We start from the raw sequence: 18319 nt of genomic DNA, 5'->3' as shown, positions 1-18319 counted from the left end.
AACTGGAAATAGACCTGCCTTATGACCCAGCAATCCCACTGCTGGGCATACACACTGAGGAAACCAGAAGGGAAAGAGACACGTGTACCCCAATGTTCATCGCAGCACTGTTTATAATAGCCAGGACATGGAAGCAACCTAGATGTCCATCAACAGATGAATGGATAAGAAAGCAGTGGTACATATACACAATGGAGTATTACTCAGCCATTAAAAAGAATACATTTGCATCAGTTCTAATGAGGTGGATGAAACTGGAGCCTATTATACAGAGTGAAGTAAGCCAGAAAGAAAAACACCAATACAGTATACTAGCGCATATATATGGAATTTAGAAAGATGGTAACAATAACCCTGTGTACGAGACAGCAAAAGAGACACTGATGTATAGAACAGTCTTATGGACTCTGTGAGAGAGGGAGAGGGTGGGAAGATTTGGGAGAATGGCATTGAAACATGTAAAATATCATGTATGCAACGAGTTTCCAGTCCAGGTTTGATGCACGATACTGGATGCTTGGGGCTGGTGCACTGGGACGACCCAGAGGGATGGTATGGGGAGGGAGGAGGGAGGAGGGTTTAGGATGGGGAACACATGTATACCTGTGGCGGATTCATTTTGATATTTGGCAAAACTAATACAATTATGTAAAGTTTAAAAATAAAATAAAATTTAAAAATGAAAAAAAAAAAGAAAGTAGCCATAAAAGGAACATACCTCAACATAATAAAAGCCATATACAACAAACCCAAAGCAAATATTATCCTCAATGAAGAAAAATTGAAAGCATTTCCTCTAAAATTAGGAAGTGTTAATTTTGAATTTGCCCACTCTCACTACTACTAAGCATAGTTTTGGAAGTCCTAGCCACAGCAATAAGAGTAGAAAAAACAAAAAAGAAATCCAGATTGGAAAAGAAGTAAAACTCTCACTGATTGCAGATGTCTGATCCTCTACCTAGAAAACCCTAAAGATGCCACCAGAAAATTACTAATCAATTAATGTAGTAAAGTCACAGGACATAAAATTAATAAACAGAAATCCCTTGCATTCCAATATGCTAACAATGGAAAATCAGAAAGACAAATTAAGGAAACAATCCCATTCACTATTGCAATGAAAAAAATAAAATAGGAATAAATTTACCTAAAGAAACAAAAGACTTGTATAAAGAAAACTATAAAACACCAATGAAAGAAATCAAAGATGACACAGATAGATGGAGAAATATACCATGTTCTTGGATTGGAAGAATCAGTGTAGTGAAAATGAGCATACTACCAAAGCAATCTATATATTCAATGCAATTCCTATCGAACTACCAATGGTATTTTTCACAGAAGGAGAACAAATAATTTCACAATTTGTATGGAAACACAAAAGACCCTGAATAGCCAAAGAATCTTGAGAAAGAAGAATAGAACTTGAGGAATCAACCTTCCCCACTTCAGACTATACCACAAGAGTATAGTCATCAAGACAGTATGATACTGGCACAAGGAAATATAGATCAATGGAAAAAAATAGAAAGCCCAGAGATAAATCCATACACCTATGGATATCATAACTTTTACAAAGGAGGCAAAAACATACTATGGAGAAAAGAAAGTCTCTTAAACAAGTGGTGCTGGAAAATTGGTCAACTACATGCCAAAGAATGAAACTAGAACATTTTATAACACCATACACAAAAATAAACTCAAAGTGGAATAAAGACCTAATTGTAAGACCAGAAAATATAAAACTCTTAGAGGAAGACATAGGCAGAACACTCTCCAACATAAAGCACAGCAAGCTCCTTTATGACCCACATCCCAGAGTAGTGGAAATAAAAACAAAAATAAACAAATGGGACTTAATTAAACTTATAAGCTTTTGCACAACAAAGGAAACTATAAACAAGGTGAAAAGACAGCCCTCCAAATGGGAGAAAATAATAGCAAAAAAAAAAAAACAACCAACAAAGAATCTCCAAAATATACAAACAGCTCATGCACCTCAATACCAGAAAAATGAGCAAACCAAGTGGGCAAAAGACCTAAACAGACATTTCTTTAAAGAAGACATACAGATGGCTAAGAAACACATGAAAAGATGCTCAGCATCACTCATTATTAGAGAAATGCAAATCAAAACCACAATGAGGTATCAGCTCACACCAGCCAGAATGGCCACCAACAAGAAGTCTACAAAGAATAAATGCTGGAGTGTGTGGAGAAAAAGGAACCCTCTTACACTGTTGGTGGGAATGCAAACTGGTACAGTCACTATGGAAAAAAGCGTGGGAATTCCTTAAAAACTGGTAATAGAACTGTCATACGACCCAGAAATACCACTGCTGAGCATATAATCCAAGGAAACCAGAACTGAAAGAGATACAGGAACCAATGCTCATTGTAGCACTATTTACAATAATTAGAACATGGAAACAACCTATATGTCCATCAGCATATGAATGAATAAGAAAGTTTAGGTACATATACACAATGGAACATTACTCAGCTATAAAAAGGAATGCAATTTGAGTCATTTCTAATGAGGTGGATGAACCTGGAACCTATTATACAGAGTGAGGTAAGTCAGAAAGGGAAAGAAAAATATTGTGTATCAATGCATATATATGGAATTTAGAAAAATAGTAGAGGCTATCCTACATGCAGGGCAGCAACAAAGACACAGACTGAAGAACAGACTTTTGGACTCAGTGGGAGAAGGTGAGGGTGGGATGATCTGAGAGAATAGCATTGAAACATATACATTACTGTATGTGAAATAGATGACTGGTGTGAGTTGATGCATGAAGCAGGGCACCCAAAGACAATGCTCTGGGACAACCTAGAGGGACAGGGTGGGGAGGGAGGTGGGAGGGGGGATTTAAAAAAAAAAGAAGTAAAGGGACCCTTTTGTTCATGAAATAACTACTCATGTTACATTAATATTTTAGTTCATTCAGACAACACACATCAGATTTTTTTTAACATGGCTTTAATTTTATTATAAAAGAATCAGTGAATAGTGACTTTTAACCATTATCACTTAGCTTGAAGGAAGCAAAAAAAAAAATTTTTTTTTAAGAACAGAAAATACAACCTTTTAAAAAACCAAGAAAATTGAGGGGTGGGGGGGAGACAGTCATAAGATGGCAGAGAAATAGGACGGGGAGACCACTTTCTCCCCCACAAATCCATTGAAAGATCATATGAAGGCTGAGAAAATTCCACAAAACAACTTCTGAATGCTGGTGGAAGACACCAGGCACCCAGAAAGGCAGCCCATTGTCTTCAAAAGGAGGTAGGACAACATATAAAAGATAAAAAGAGAGACAAACGAGTTAAGGACGAAGACCCATCCTGGGGAGGGAATTGTGAAGTAGGAAAAGTTTCCAAACACCAGGAAACCCTCTCATCATTGGGTCTGTGGGGAGTTTTGGAATCTCAGAGGGCAACATAACTGGGAGGAGGGAAAAAAAAAAAAAAACACACACACACACAGATTACGCACCTAACCATAACTCCCAGCAGAGAAGTAGTCCAGACGCTCACGTCCGTGACCAGCAAGCAGGGGCTGAACAGGGAGGTGCAGGCTGCATTGCTTAGGATAATGAATGGGCCTGAATGCCCTGAGTATAATCTGAGGGAGCTAATGTGAGATAGCAACCCAAACTGTGGGATAGCCAGAGAGAGAAGAAAAAAAAAAAAAGAGAGAGAGAACTTTCCCACAAAAAGCTCTAATCTAAGGCACTGCTGGGCCGCTCACAGACCAAAGGACTGAGAGAATACTAGAGGAGAGCTAGCCAGCTGCCGCAAAGAAGGCAATGGCACCCCACTCCACTACTCTTGCCTGGAAAATTCCATGGACGGAGGAGCCTGGTAGGCTCCAGTCCATGGGGTCGCTGGGAGTCCGATACGACTGAGCAAATTCACTTTCACTTTTCACTTTCATGCATTGGAGAAGGAAATGGCAATCCACTCCAGTGTTCTTGCCTGGAGAATCCAAGGGATGGGGGAGTCTATGGCGTCGCACAGAGTCGGACACGACTGAAGCGACTTAGCAGCAGCAGCAGCAGCAGCAGCCAGCTGTGGACCGGCCCATCCCCCTGCAGAAGCAGAAAGGCAGGCGGGGGAGAGCCAGAGCCAGAGGGTGAGGGGCAATCTCCGCCCCAGAGAGGGCATCCTCTATCAAACTGCGCGCAGGCTCCCTGTTGCTAACCAAGTCTGCCTGGGATCCTGGATGGTTGAAATCTGCCAGAAGGACTGCAGCCAGAGATCACTCCCCAGAGGAGACACAGGGCACACCTGAGACGGCACTCCCACTGCGCACCAGGAAACCAAGCAGCTGGGACCGGGGAGGTGATAAGATACACCGCCCACCTGAGGAGAGTGCGCTCGCCAAGCACCTGGTCACCTGAGCTGCTTGGACCTGGGAAGGGCATAAAACTCAGGCCCAACCGAGTCTGTGTCTTTGTGGAGTACCCGAGAACCTGAGCGGCTTAGACCTGGGAAGTACACACAACCCAGGGCCTGCTTTAAACAGTTCCCCTGCAGAGCAACCTGGAGCCTGAGCAGTATAGACCAGGAGCACACACACGCCTTGAGCGGGGGCAAACCCATTGTGGCCCAAACACTGCGAGCACTCTCCACAGACACCAGTAATATTGGTTTGCAGTGTTCCTCCCTCCCCACAGCACAACCATACAAGTGAGCCTAAATAAGTGACCACCTTTGCCCGCTTGTGTCAGGGTGAAAATTAGACACTGAAGAGACCTGCAAACAGAGGAAGCCAAAATAAACAAAGAAGAGGGAACTGCTTTGGAAGTGACAGGTGCAATAGATTAAAACCCTATAGTTAGCACTGACTACATTGGAAGGGGCCTATAGACATTGAGAAGAAGTATAAGCTGGAACAAGGAAGTATCTGAAATGGAACTGACCCCACACTGCCCTCAACAGCTCCAGAGAAATTCCTAGATATATTTTACTATTATCATTTTTAAAATATTTTTAATTGTTTTATTTTTAAGTTCTTTACTACTCCTTTAATTTTCATTTTTATAACCTATTACTTGAACAAAAAAGACTCTATGTTTAAAACAAATTTCATATATATTTTTTTTTCTTTATTTTTAGCAAAATAAAATCCTTTATTTCCTGAGTTCAAAACTCTTATATAAAATTATTTTATAAAATTATATATAAACTCTAATATAAAATTAAAAAACAGTATGGTCACATTATGAACTTGTCTAGTCATAAGTACACAGTTACAGAGTTTCCCAAGCCATTGGCAAAGTTTGTGGCTCTATACTTATAATAAATTGTGGAATACACAGGAGGGACCAAAAATATACAGGAACATTCTTTTGAAAGAAAAAGAGTTGATGTTATGGCTTTTACATTTTTTTTCTTTTTTTTTTTTCTTTTTTTTTTAAATTTTATTTTATTTTTAAACTTAACATAACTGTATTAGATTTGCCAAATATCAAAATGAATCCGCCACAGGTATACATGTGTTCCCCATCCTGAACCGTCCTCCCTCCTCCCTCCCCATTCCATCCCTCTGGGTCGTCCCAGTGCACCAGCCCCAAGCATCCAGTATCGTGCATCGAACCTGGACTGGCAACTCATTTCATACATGATATTTTACATGTTTCAATGCCATTCTCCCAAATCTTCCCACCCTCTCCCTCTCCTTTCATATATATTTTTAATAATTTTTGTGATTTTTTTTTTAATATTATATTTTTGAGAGTCTAACCTCTACTCCAGATTTTTAATCTTTGCTTTTTGGTATTTGTTATCAATTTTGTGCCTTTCAGAATCCAATCTTCAGTACCCATTTTTACTTTTACTGGAGTGTGATTACTGGCTTGATTACCCTCGCCCACTTTTGACTCTCCTTTTCCTCCCCCAGGTCACCTCTATCTCCTACCTCCTGCTTCTCTTCTTTACCCAACTCTGTGAATCTCCTTGGGTGTTCCGGGCTGTGGAGAACACTTAGGGAACTGACTACTAGCTAGATCTGTCTCTCTCCTTTTGATACCTCTCTTCTCCTCCTGGACACCTCTATCTCCCTCCTCCCTCTTCTTTTCTCCATGTATCTCTGTGAACCTCTCTGGATGGTCCAGTCTGGTGAGAGCACATAGGGAATTGATTACTGGCTAGATTGCTTTCTCCCCTTTTAATTCCCCCTCTTCTCTTCCTGGTCACCTCTATCTCCCTGCTCCCTCTTCTCTCCTCCATGTAACTCTGCGAACCTCCCTGGGTGTCCCTCACTGTGGAGAATCTTTTCTCCATTAACCTAGATGTTTTATCATTGATGTGATATGGATGGAGAAGTCTTGAGGCTACTGTAAGAACAAGACTGAAAACCAGAGGCAGGAGGCTTAAATCCAAAACTTGAGAACTCCAGAAAACTCCTGACTCCAGGGAATATTAATCTACAAGAGCTCATCCAAAAGCCTCCATGCCTAAACTGAAACCAAGCACCACCCAAGAGCCAACAAGTTTCAGAGCAAGACATACCAAGCTAATTCTCCAACAACAGAGGAATATAACCCTAAGCATTAAAATATAGGTGGCCAAAAGTCACACCAAACTTATAGACACCTCAAAACTCACTTCTGGATACTTCATTGCACTCCAAAAAGAAGAGATCAAGCTCCACCCAGCAGAACACTGACACAAGCTTCCCTAACCAGGAAACCTTGACAAGCTTCTCATCCAACCCCACCCACAGGGAGGAACCTCCATAATAAAGGGGAATCACAAACTTCCAGCATACAGAAAGGCCACTCCAAACACAGCAACCTAAACAAGATGAAAAGACAGAGAAATATTCAGCAGGTAAAAGAGTATGATAAATGCCCACCGAACCAAACAAAAGAGGAGGAGATAGAGAGTCTACCTGAAAAAAAATTCAGAATAATGATAGTAAAAATTATCCAAAATCTTGAAAACAAAATGGAGTTACAGATAAATAGTCTGGAGACAAGGATTGAGAAGATGCAAGAAATGTTTACCAAAGACCTAGAAGAAATAAAGAGTCAATCAATAATGAATAATGTAATAACTGAGACCAAACACACTCTGGAGGGAACCAACAGTAGAATAAATGCGGCAGAAGATAGGATAAGTGAGGTGGAAGATAGAATGGTAGAAATAAATGCAGCAGAGAAGAAAAAAGACAAAAGAATTAAAAGAAATGAGGGTAACCTCAGAGACCTCTGGGACAATGTCAAATGTGCCAACATTTGAATCATAGGAGTCTCAGAAGAAGAAGACAAAAAGAAAGACCATGAGTAAATACTTGAGGAGATAATAGTTGAAAACTTCCCTAAATGGGGAAGGAAATAACCACCCAAGTCCAAGAAACCCAAAGACTCCCAAACAGGATAAACCCAAGGCAAAACACCCCAAGACACATATTAATCAAATTAATGAATATCAAAGACAAAGAACAAATATTAAAAGCAGCAAGGGAAAAATAACACACAAGGGGATTCCTATAAGGATAACAGCTGATCTTACAATAGAAACTCTTCAGGCCAGAAGGGAATGGCAGGACATACTTAAAGTGATGAAAGAGAAAAACCTAGAACCCAGATTACTGTACCAGCAAGAATCTCATTCAAATATGAAGGAGAAATCAAAAGCTTTACAGACAAGCAAAAGCTGAGAGAATTCAGTGCCACCAAACCAGCTCTCCATCAAATGCTAAAGGATCTTCTCTAAACAGGAAACACAGAAAAGGTGTATAAACTCGAACCCAAAATGAGAAAGTAAATAGCAATGGGATCATCCTTATCAATAATTACCTTAAATGTAAATGGATTGAATGCCCCAACCAAAAGACAAAGACTGGCTGAATGGAAACAAGATGCCTATATATGCTGTCTACAACAGACCCACCTCAAAACAAGGGACACATACAGACTGAAACTGAAGGGCTGGAAAAAGACATTTCATGCAAATGGAGACCAAAAGAAAGCAGGAGTATCATTACTCATATCAGATAAAATAGACTTTGAAATAAAAGCTGTAAAAAGAGACAAAGAAGGACACTATATAATGATCAAATGATCCTTCCAAGAAGATATAACAATTATAAATATATATGCACCCAACATATATAATACTGCAGCCTTCCAGGCTCCTCTGTCCATGGGATTTGCCAGGCAAGAGTACTGGAGTGGGTTGCCATTGCCTTCTCCAATACTATATATATATATATACTTAATAATATTGCCTTCTCCAATAATATATATATATATATATATATATATATATATATATATATAATATTCCAAAGAATAGCAAGGAGAGATAAGAAAGCCTTCCTCAGCAATAAATGCAAAGAAATAGAGGAAAACAACAGAATGGGAAAGACTAGAGATCTCTTCAAGAAAATTAGAGATACCAAGGGAACATTTCATGCAAAGATGGGCTCGATAAAGGACAGAAATTGTATGGACCTAACAGAAGCAGAAGATATTAAGAAGAGGTGGCAAGAATACAAAGAAAAACTGTACAAAAAAAAAAATCTTCATGACTAAGATAATCACGATGGTGTGATCATTCACCTAGAGCCAGACATTCTGAAATGTGAAGTCAAGTGAGCCTTAGAAAGCATCACTGTGAACAAAGCTAGTGGAAGTGATGGAATTCCAGTTGAGCTATTTCAAATCCTGAAAGATGATGCAGTGAAAGTGCTGCACTCAATATGCCAGCGAATTTGGAAAACTCAGCAGTGGCCATAGGACTGGAAAAGGTCAGTTTTTATTGCAATCCCAAAGAAAGGCAATGCCAAAGAATGCTTAAACTACTGCACAATTGTATTCATCTCACACGCTAGTCAAGTAATGCTCAAAATTCTTCAAGCCAGGCTTCAGCAATACATGAACCGTGAACTCCCAGATGCTCAAGCGGGTTTTAGAAAAGGCAGAGGAACCAGAGATCAAATTGCCAACATCTGCTGGATCCTCAAAAAAGCAAGAGAGTTCCAGAAAATCATCTATTTCTGCTTTATTGACTATGCCAAAGCCTTTGACTGTGTGGATCACAATAAACTGTGGAAAATTCTGAAAGGGATGGGAATACCAGACCACTTGACCTGCCTCTTGAGAAACCTATATGCAGATCAGGAAGCAACAGTTATAACTGGACGTGGAACAACAGACTGGTTCCAAATAGGAAAAGGAGTACATCAAGGCTGTATATTGTCACCCTGTTTATTTAACTTATATACAGAGTACATCATAAGAAACGCTGGGCTGGAAGAAGCACAAGCTGGAATCAAGATTGCCGGGAGAAATATCAATAACCTCAGATATGCAGATGATGCCACCCTTAAGGCAGAAAGTGAAGAGGAACTAAAAAGCCTCTGGATGAAATTGAAAGAGGAGAGTGAAAAAGTTGGCTTAAAGCTCAACATTGAGAAAATGAAGATCATGGCATCTGGTCCCATCACTTCATAGGAAATAGATGGGGAAACAGTGGAAACAGTGTCAGACTTTATTTTTGGGGGGCTCCAAAATCACTGCAGATGGTGATTGCAGCCATTAAATTAAAAGACGCTTAATCCTTTGAAGGAAAGTTATGACCAACATAGATAGCATATTGAAAAGCAAAGACATTACTTTGCCAACAAAGGTCCATCTAGTCAAGGCTATGGTTTTCCCTGTGGTCATGTATGGATGTGAAAGCTGGACTGTGAAGAAAGCTGAGTGCCGAAGAATTGATACTTTTGAACTGTGGTGTTGGAGAAGATTCATGAGAGTCCCTTGGTCTGCAAGGAGATCCAACCACTACATTCTAAAGGAGATCAGTCCTGGGTTTTCTTTGGAAGGAATGATACTAAAGCTGAAACTCCAGTACTTTGGCCACCTCATGCGAAGAGTTGACTCATTGGAAAAGACTCTGATGCTGGGAGGGATTGGGGGCAGGAGGAGAAGGGAACGACAGAAGATGAGATGGCTGGATGGCATCACTGACTCGATGGACATGAGTTTGGTAAACACTGACAACTGGTGATTGCAGAACTGGTGTGCTGCAATTCATGGGGTCGCAAAGAGTCGGACATGACTGAGCAACTGAACTGAACTGAACTGATGCACCCAACACAGGAGCACGACAATATGTAAGGCAAATGCTAACAAATATGAAAAGCGAAATTTACAGTAACACAATAATAGTGGGAGACTTTAATACCCCATTCACACCTATGGCTAGATCAACTAAACAGAAAATTAGCAAGGAAACACAAACCTTATATGATACAGTGGACCAGGTTGACCTAATTGTTATCTATAGGACATTTCACCCCAAAAACAATGAATTTCAACTTTTTCTCAAGTGCACACGGAACCTTCTCCAAGACAGATCACATATGGGCCATAAATCTAGCCTTGGTAAATTCAAAAAAGTTGAAATCTTTCCAAGTATCTTTTCTGATCACAATGCAGTAAGATTAGATGTCAACTACAAGAAGAAAACTATTAAAAATACAAACATATGGAGGCTAAACAACACACTTCTGAATAACTAACAAGTCACAGAAGAAATCAAAATATGCATAGAAATGAAACAAAATGAAAACACATCAACCCAAAACCTATGGGATTCAGTAAAAGCAGTGCTAAGGAGAAGGTTCATAGCAATACAAGCCTACCTCAAGAAATAAGAGGAAAATCAAATAAATAACCTAACTCTACACCTAATGCAACTAGAAAATGAAAAAATGAAGAAACCCCGGGTTAGTAGAAGGAAAGAAATCATAAAAATTAGGGCAGAAATAAATGAAAAAGAAACAAAGCAGACCATAGCAAAAATCAACAAAGTGAAAAGCTGGTTCTTTGAAAACATAAATAAAACAGACAAATCATTAGCCAGACTCATCAAGAAAAAAAAGAAGAATCAAATCAACAAAATTAGAAATGAAAATGGAGAGATCACAACAGACAACACAGAAATACAAATGATCATAAGAGACTACTGTCAGCAACTATATGCCAATAAAATGGACAAATTGGAAGAAACAGACAAATTCTTAGAAAAGGACAACTTTCCAAAACTGAACCAGGAAGAAACAGAAAATCTTAACAGACTCATCACAAGCATGGAACTCGAAACTGTAATCAGAAATCTTCCAGCAAACAAAAGCCCAGGACCAGATGAATTCTACCAAAAATTTAGAAAAGAGCTAACACCTATCCTACTCAAACTCTTCCAGAAAAGTGCAGAGGAAGGTAAACTTCCTAATTCATTCTATGAGGCCACCATCACCCTAATAGAAAAACCAGACAAAGATGCCACAAAAAAAGAAAACTACAGGCCAATATCACTGATGAATATAGATGCAAAAATCCTTAACAAAATTCTAACAAACAGAATCCAACAGCATATTAAAAAAGATCTTACATAATGACCATTGTGGGCTTTATCCCAGGGATGCAAGGATTCTTCAATTTTCACAAATCAATCAATGTAACACACCACATTAACAAATTGAAAAATAAAAACCATATGATTATCTCAATAGATGCAGAGAAAGTCTTTGACAAAATTCAATATCCATTTATGATAAAAATCCTCCAGAAAGCAGGCATAGAAGGAACATACCTCAACATAATAAAAGCCATATATGACAAACCCACAGCAAACATTATCCTGAATGGTGAAAAATTGAAAGCATTTCCCCTTAAATCAGGAACAAGACAAGTGTGCGCACTCTCACCACTACTATGCAACATAGTTTTGGAAGTTTTAGCCACAGCAATCAGAGAAAAAAGGAAATACAAGGAATCCAGATTGGAAAAGAAGTAAAACTGGCAGTGTTTGCAGATGACATGATCTGCTACATACAAAACCCTAAAGACTCTACCAGATAATTACTAGAGCTAATCAATGAATATAGTAAAGTTTCAGGATATAAAATCAACACACAGAAATCCCTTGCATTCCTATACACTAGCAATGAGAAAACAGAAAGAGAAATTAAGAAACAATTCCATTCACCATTTCTAGGAAAAGAATAAAATACTTAGGAATATATCTACCTAAAGAAACTAAAGACCTACATATAGAAAAATATAAAACGCTGGTGAAAGAAATCAAAGAGGACACTAATAGATGGAGAAATATATCATGTTCATGGATCAGAAGAATCAATATAGTGAAAATGAGTATACTACCCAAAGCAATTTATAGATTCAATGCAATCCCTATCAAGCTACCAACAGTATTTTTCACAGAGCTAGAACAAATAATTTCACAATTTGTATGGAAATACAAAAAACCTCGAATAGCCAAAGCGATCTTGAGAAAGAAGAATGGAACTGGAGGAATTAACCTGCCTGATTTCAGGCTCTACTACAAAGCCACAGTCATCAAGACAGTATGGTACTGGCACAAAGACAGAAATATAGATCACTGGAACAAAATAGAAAGCCCAGAGATAAATCCATGCACCTATGGACACCTTATCTTTGACAACGGAGGTAAGAATATACAATGGAGAAAAGACAATCTCTTTAACAAGTGGTGCTGGGAAATCTGGTCAACCACTTGTAAAAGAATGAAACTAGAACACTTTCTAACCCCATACATAAAAATAAACTCAAAATGGATTAAAGATCTAAACGTAAGACCAAAACCTATAAAACTCCTAGAGGAAAACATAGGGAAAACACTCTCGAACATAAATCACAGCAGGATCCTCTATGACTCACCTCCCAGCATAATGGAAATAAAAGCAAAAATAAACAAATGGGACCTAATTAAACTTAAAAGCTTTTGCACAACCAAGGAAGCAAGGTGAAAAGACAGCCTTCAGAATGGAGAAAATAATAGCAAACAAAGCAACTGACAAAGAATTAATCTCAAAAATATAGAAAATGCTCATGTAGCTCAAATCCAGAAAAATAAAAGACCCAATTAAAAAATGGACCAAAGAACTAAACAGACATTTCTCCAAAGAAGACTTATAGATGGCTAACAAACACATTAAAAGATGCTCAGCATCACTCATTATCAGAGAAATGCAAATCAAAACCACTGTGAGGTACCATCTCACACCAGTCAGAATGGCTGCGATCCAAAAGTCTATAAGCATAAATACTGGAGAGCATGCAGAGAAAAGGGAACCCTCTTACACTGTGGGAATGCAAACTAGTACAACCACTATGGAGAACAGTGTGGAGATTCCTTAAAAAACTGGAAATAGAACTGCCATACGACCCAGAAATCCCACTGCTGGGCATACACACCAAGGAAACCAGAATTGAAAGAGACACGTGTACCCCAGTGTTCATCGCAGCACTGTTTACAATAGCCAGGACATGGAAGCAACCTAGATGTCCATCAGCAGATGATGGATATGAAAGTTGTGGTACATATACACAATGGAATATTACTCAGCCATTAAAAAGAATGCATTTGAATCAGTTCTAATGAGGTGGATGAAACTGGAGCCTATTATACAATGAAGTAAGTAAGAAAGAAAAACACCAATACAGTTATACTAATGCATATATATGGAATTTAGGAAGATGGTAACGATGACCGTATATGCGAAACAGCAAAAGAGACACAAGTGTACAGAACAGAATTTTGGACTGTGGGAGAAGGCGAGGGTGTGATGATTTGAGAGAATAGCATTGAAACATGTATAGTATCATATGTGAAACAGATTGCCAGCCCTAGTTAGATGCATGAGACAGGGTGCTCAGGGCTGGTACACTGGGATGACCCAGAGGGATGGGATAGGGAAGGAGGTGGGAGGGGTGTTCAGGATGAGGAACACATGTACACTCATGGCTGATTCATGTCAACGTATGGTAAAAACCACTATAATACTGTAAAATAATTAGCCTCCAATTAAAATAAATTAATTATATATTTTTTAAAAGCAATAAAATTGCATTTTCTTAGCAGATATAGCTATTTGCACTCCAAATCTCACTTTTTTTTTTCTTTTTTACTATAGCACAGGAAAACAAGAGCCTCAATGATTCTGACAGTTTTTATTGCTGACCAAAAGTTATCTTTGCAAGTGAACCCATTATGCAAACTTAAGAAAACCTTAATATTTTCACTTTTGCTTGACAAAGTGCCCCTCCTCAAAATAAAAATAAAGCTAACAGCCCAAAAGAGCCATTAAAAATTACAACACATTGTTTTAGTGAAAGATGGATACCTATCTCCTATTAATTTGATACATTTTGAAAAGCTATAGTTCCCCTATATTGTCATTCCAAATTCAATTTCACCATAGGAAATCTACCATAGGAAATCACTATAGGAAATAAAATTGGCAGATAAATTATTTAAAGCAATTTTGGCTAAAAACGTTCCTAATCTGTGAAAGTAAAAAGATATCTAGGTCCAGGAAGCAAACAAAATTTCAAACAAGATGAAACAAATGAGATCCACACCTAAAAACATAATTAAAATGTTGAAAATTAAAGCTAAAGGAAAAATCTAAGCACAGTAAGACAAAAAAACAACCATGTGTGTACAAGGGAACCATCATAAGACTATTAGCTGAGTTTTTTTCAGCAGGAACTTCACAGGAAAAAAGACAGAAAGGAAAAACTTCAACCAAGAATACTCTATACACCTAGGTTATCACACAGAGTTGAATGAAAGACAGAGTTTCCCAGACAAGCAAAACCTAAAGGAGTTCATTACCACTAAACCAGACTTAAAAGAAATGTTAAAGGGAGTTCTGTAACCTGCAACAAAAGGCTATAACTAGTAATAAGAAATTATATGGACAAAAAAACAGTAAACAGTAAATGCAAATATACTAAATGTAGTGAATTAATATGTCAAAAATTATTTCACATATTGCAGTGAAATTCAATAAAACCTTCTCAGTTCAGTTTAGTCTCTTACTCGTGTCCGACTCTTTGTGGCCACATGGACTGCAGCCCACCAGGCTTCCCTGTCCATCACCAACACCCAGAGCTTGCTCAATCATGTCCATCAAGTCCGTGATGCCATCCAACCATATCTTCTGTATTCCCCTTCTCCTCCTACTGTCGATCTGTCCCAGCATTAGGGTCGTTCCCAATGAGTCAGCTTGCATCAGGTGGCCAAAGTATTGGAGTTTCAGCCTTAGCATCAGTCCTTTCAATGAATATTCAGGACTGATTTACCTTAGGATTGACTGGTTTGATCTTGCAGTCCAGGCGACTCTCAAGAATCTTCTCCAACACCACCATTTAAAAGCATCAATTCTTTGGTGCTCAGCTTTTTTTATGATCCAACTCTCACATCCATACGTGACTACTGGAAAAACCATGCTGCTGCTGCTGCTAAGTTGCTGCAGTCGTGTCCGACTCTGTGCGACCCCATAGATGGCAGCCCACCAGGCTCCCCCGTCCCTGAGATTCTCCAGGCAAGAACACTGGAGTGGGTTGCCATTTCCTTCTCCAATGCATGAAAGTGAAAAGTGAAAGTGAAGTCATTCAGTCGTGTCTGACTCAGTGACCCCATGGACTGCAGCCTACCAGGCTCCTCCGTCCGTGGGATTTTCCAGGCAAGAGGAGTGGGGTGCCATTGCCTTCTCTGACTGGAAAAACCATAGCTTTGACTATATGGACCTTTGTCAGCAAAATAATGTCTCTGCTTTTTAATATGCTGTCTAGGCTTATCATAGCTTTTCTTGCAAGGAGCAAGCATCTTTTAGCTTCATGGCTGCAGTCACCACCTGCAGTGAGTCTGGAGCCCAAGAAAATTGTCTCTCACTGTTTCCACTGTTTCCCCATCTATTTGCCATGAACTGATGGGAAACAGTGGAAACAGTGTCAGACTTTATTTTTCTGGGCTCCAAAATCACTACAGATGGTGACTGCAGCCATGAAATTAAAAGGCGCTTAGTCCTTGGAGGGAAGGTTATGACCAACCTAGATAGCATGTTCAAAAGCAGAGACATAACTTTGCCAACAAAGGTTCGTCTAGTCAAGGCTATGGTTTTTCCTGTGGTCATGTATGGATGTGAGAGTTGGACGATGAAGAAGGCTAAGTGCTGAAGAATTGATGCTTTTGAACTGTGGTGTTGGAGAAGACTCTTGAGAGTCCCTTGGACTGCAAGGAGATCCAACCAGTCCATTCTGAAGGAGATCAGCCCTGGGATTTCTTTGGAAGGAATGATGCTAAAGCTGCAACTCCAATACTTTGGCCACCTCATGCGAAGAGCTGACTCATTGGAAAAGACTCTGATGCTGGAAGGGATTGGGGGCAGGAGGAGAAGGGGACGACAGAGGATGAGATGGCTGGATGGCATCACCGACTCGATGGACGTGAGTCTGAGTGAAGTCCGGGAGTTGGTGATAGACAGGGAGGCCTGGCGTGCTGCGATTCATGGGGTCGCAGAGAGTAGGACACGACTGAGCGACTGAACTGAACTGAGGGTTCACCCTAATAGTCAAGAGCTAAACACACAAATTTCACCATAATAATACTTTCGCTGTCCTTGGCTGCTTTAAGGAAAATCTTTAGTATTCTTAAAAGCCCTATTGTTGAACAGAAACAATTTGCAATACATGCTTTTTAAATTCCTTAGAGATATTCATCTGTTTGAGATACCACCTTAAATTTTTCTTAAGTATTTGCAAAGAGTTGTAGTGTAACACCCTTGATATCATCTTTCTTATCTATTTTCCTGAGAGTGTCCTGGAATGATTTTTGTCCAAAAGCCTTTTCATAATTTCAGCATCATTTGCCATCTGAAAAAACTGAGATGAAAACCAGCTTTATTTTTTATTTCAGTAAGTCCTGGATCCATTATATATAAAGACATTTCTTTCACTTAATATTCTCATAGCATTTTACTACCAGTAGCTAGAAGAAGCCAGGTGGCATCTTCAACACTCTCCTTTGAAATCTCAGTTACTTTTCTACTTCTACTTTGTTCTATTTTCCACATTACTTCAGTTCATAGTGTTGCTTAATTTTCTGCCACCACATAATTAATGTACCTGTCCTTCCAACTTTCAGTAACACTATCCTCAATTTCTTTTCAACTCACCAATAAACCACCAAAAGTTTCTTCAAGGGCCATTAGACTTTAATAATATTCTCAAGATCCTTCCAGCTTCAGCCTGCCACTCAATCCCAGAGCCACATTTTCAGTTTCTGTTATAGCAGTACCTCACTTCCAGGTACTAAAGTGTGTTTCAATGATCAGTTACTAGAAACAAACCTCACAAATGTACTGGCCAAAAACATTTATTTTGTTCATGAAGCTGCAGTCTAGGCAAAACCTTGGTATAAGAAATTAAAGAAAACCTAATTAAGTGGACAGATATCTTCATTGATTATAAAATTCACTATTATGAAGACATCAGTTCCCCCAAATTACTATAGAGATTCAGCACAATGTGTATCAAAATTGAACTAAATTTTTTCTCATAGAAATTGACAAGCTGAGGCCAAAATTCAAATGAAAATATACACAAAATCATTGTTTAAAAACAGGTAGTAACACTACATGAATTTTTCAAAACTTGCTATCACACTGCATTAATCAAGACAGTGTGTTATTTCTATAAAAAGATATGAATATATAGATCAATGGAATGTAATAAGAATTTAAATCCAACTTCATGATCAACTAATTTTTGACAGGGGTACAAAGTTAATTCAACAAGGGAAATCTGTCTTTCAAAAAAGGCGACTGGATCAATTGAATATCTATCTACATAAAAATAACAGCAACAAACTCTTAAAACATTTTTGTTGTTGTTCAGTCGCTCAGTCATGTCTGACTCTTTGTGACCCCATGGACTGTAGCATGCCAGGCTTCCCTGTCCACCATCTCCTGGAGTTTGCTCCAACTCATGTCCATTGAGTCAGTAATACCATCCAACCATCTCATCCTCTGTCACCCCCTTCTCCCCCTGCCTTCAATCTTTCCTAGAATCAGGGTCTTTTCCAATGAGTTGCATGCATCAGGTGGCCAAAGTATTGGAGCTCCAGTTTCAACATCAGTCCTGCCAATGATGGTAAAGAATCTGCCTGTGATGCTGGACACCTGGGTCGAAAAGATCCCCTGGAGAAGGGAATGGCAACCCACTCCAGTAGTCTTGCCTGGAGAATTCCATGGAGAGAGAAGCCTAGCAGGCTACAGTTTGTGGGGTGGCAAAGAGTCAGACACAACAGAGACTTTAAATTATACCAAAAAGTTTAGCTGGAAATGAATTATAAATCTAAATGTAAGAACTTAAAATATAAAAGTTCTAGAAAGAAACAGAAAATTTTAGTGACCATGATTTTTCAAAAAGGGTAAATTAGATTTTATTAAAATGTAAAAGCTTTG

At 38.9% G+C, this 18319-nt stretch overlaps 1 long non-coding RNA gene across 3 annotated transcripts in view; it reads right to left on the bottom strand.

The window, feature by feature from the left end:
* Positions 1 to 18319, bottom strand: part of LOC129652317 (uncharacterized) — a 50195-nt gene that overhangs the window by 18493 nt on the left and 13383 nt on the right. The window contains exon 1 of one of the 3 annotated variants that reach the window (XR_008714529.1): positions 3503 to 4118. The exons of the other annotated variants lie outside the window; for them this stretch is intronic. This is a non-coding gene — a long non-coding RNA (uncharacterized LOC129652317). Of the gene's footprint in view, positions 1 to 3502; positions 4119 to 18319 lie in introns of those variants that run through there. 3 annotated transcript variants of the gene reach the window in all.

This window comes from Bubalus kerabau, chromosome 1 (assembly GCF_029407905.1).
Source record: "Bubalus kerabau isolate K-KA32 ecotype Philippines breed swamp buffalo chromosome 1, PCC_UOA_SB_1v2, whole genome shotgun sequence".
Lineage (NCBI taxonomy): Eukaryota > Metazoa > Chordata > Mammalia > Artiodactyla > Bovidae > Bubalus > Bubalus kerabau.
The sequence above is the reverse complement of the archived record's forward strand: the minus strand, read 5'-3'. Positions and strand labels throughout refer to the sequence as shown.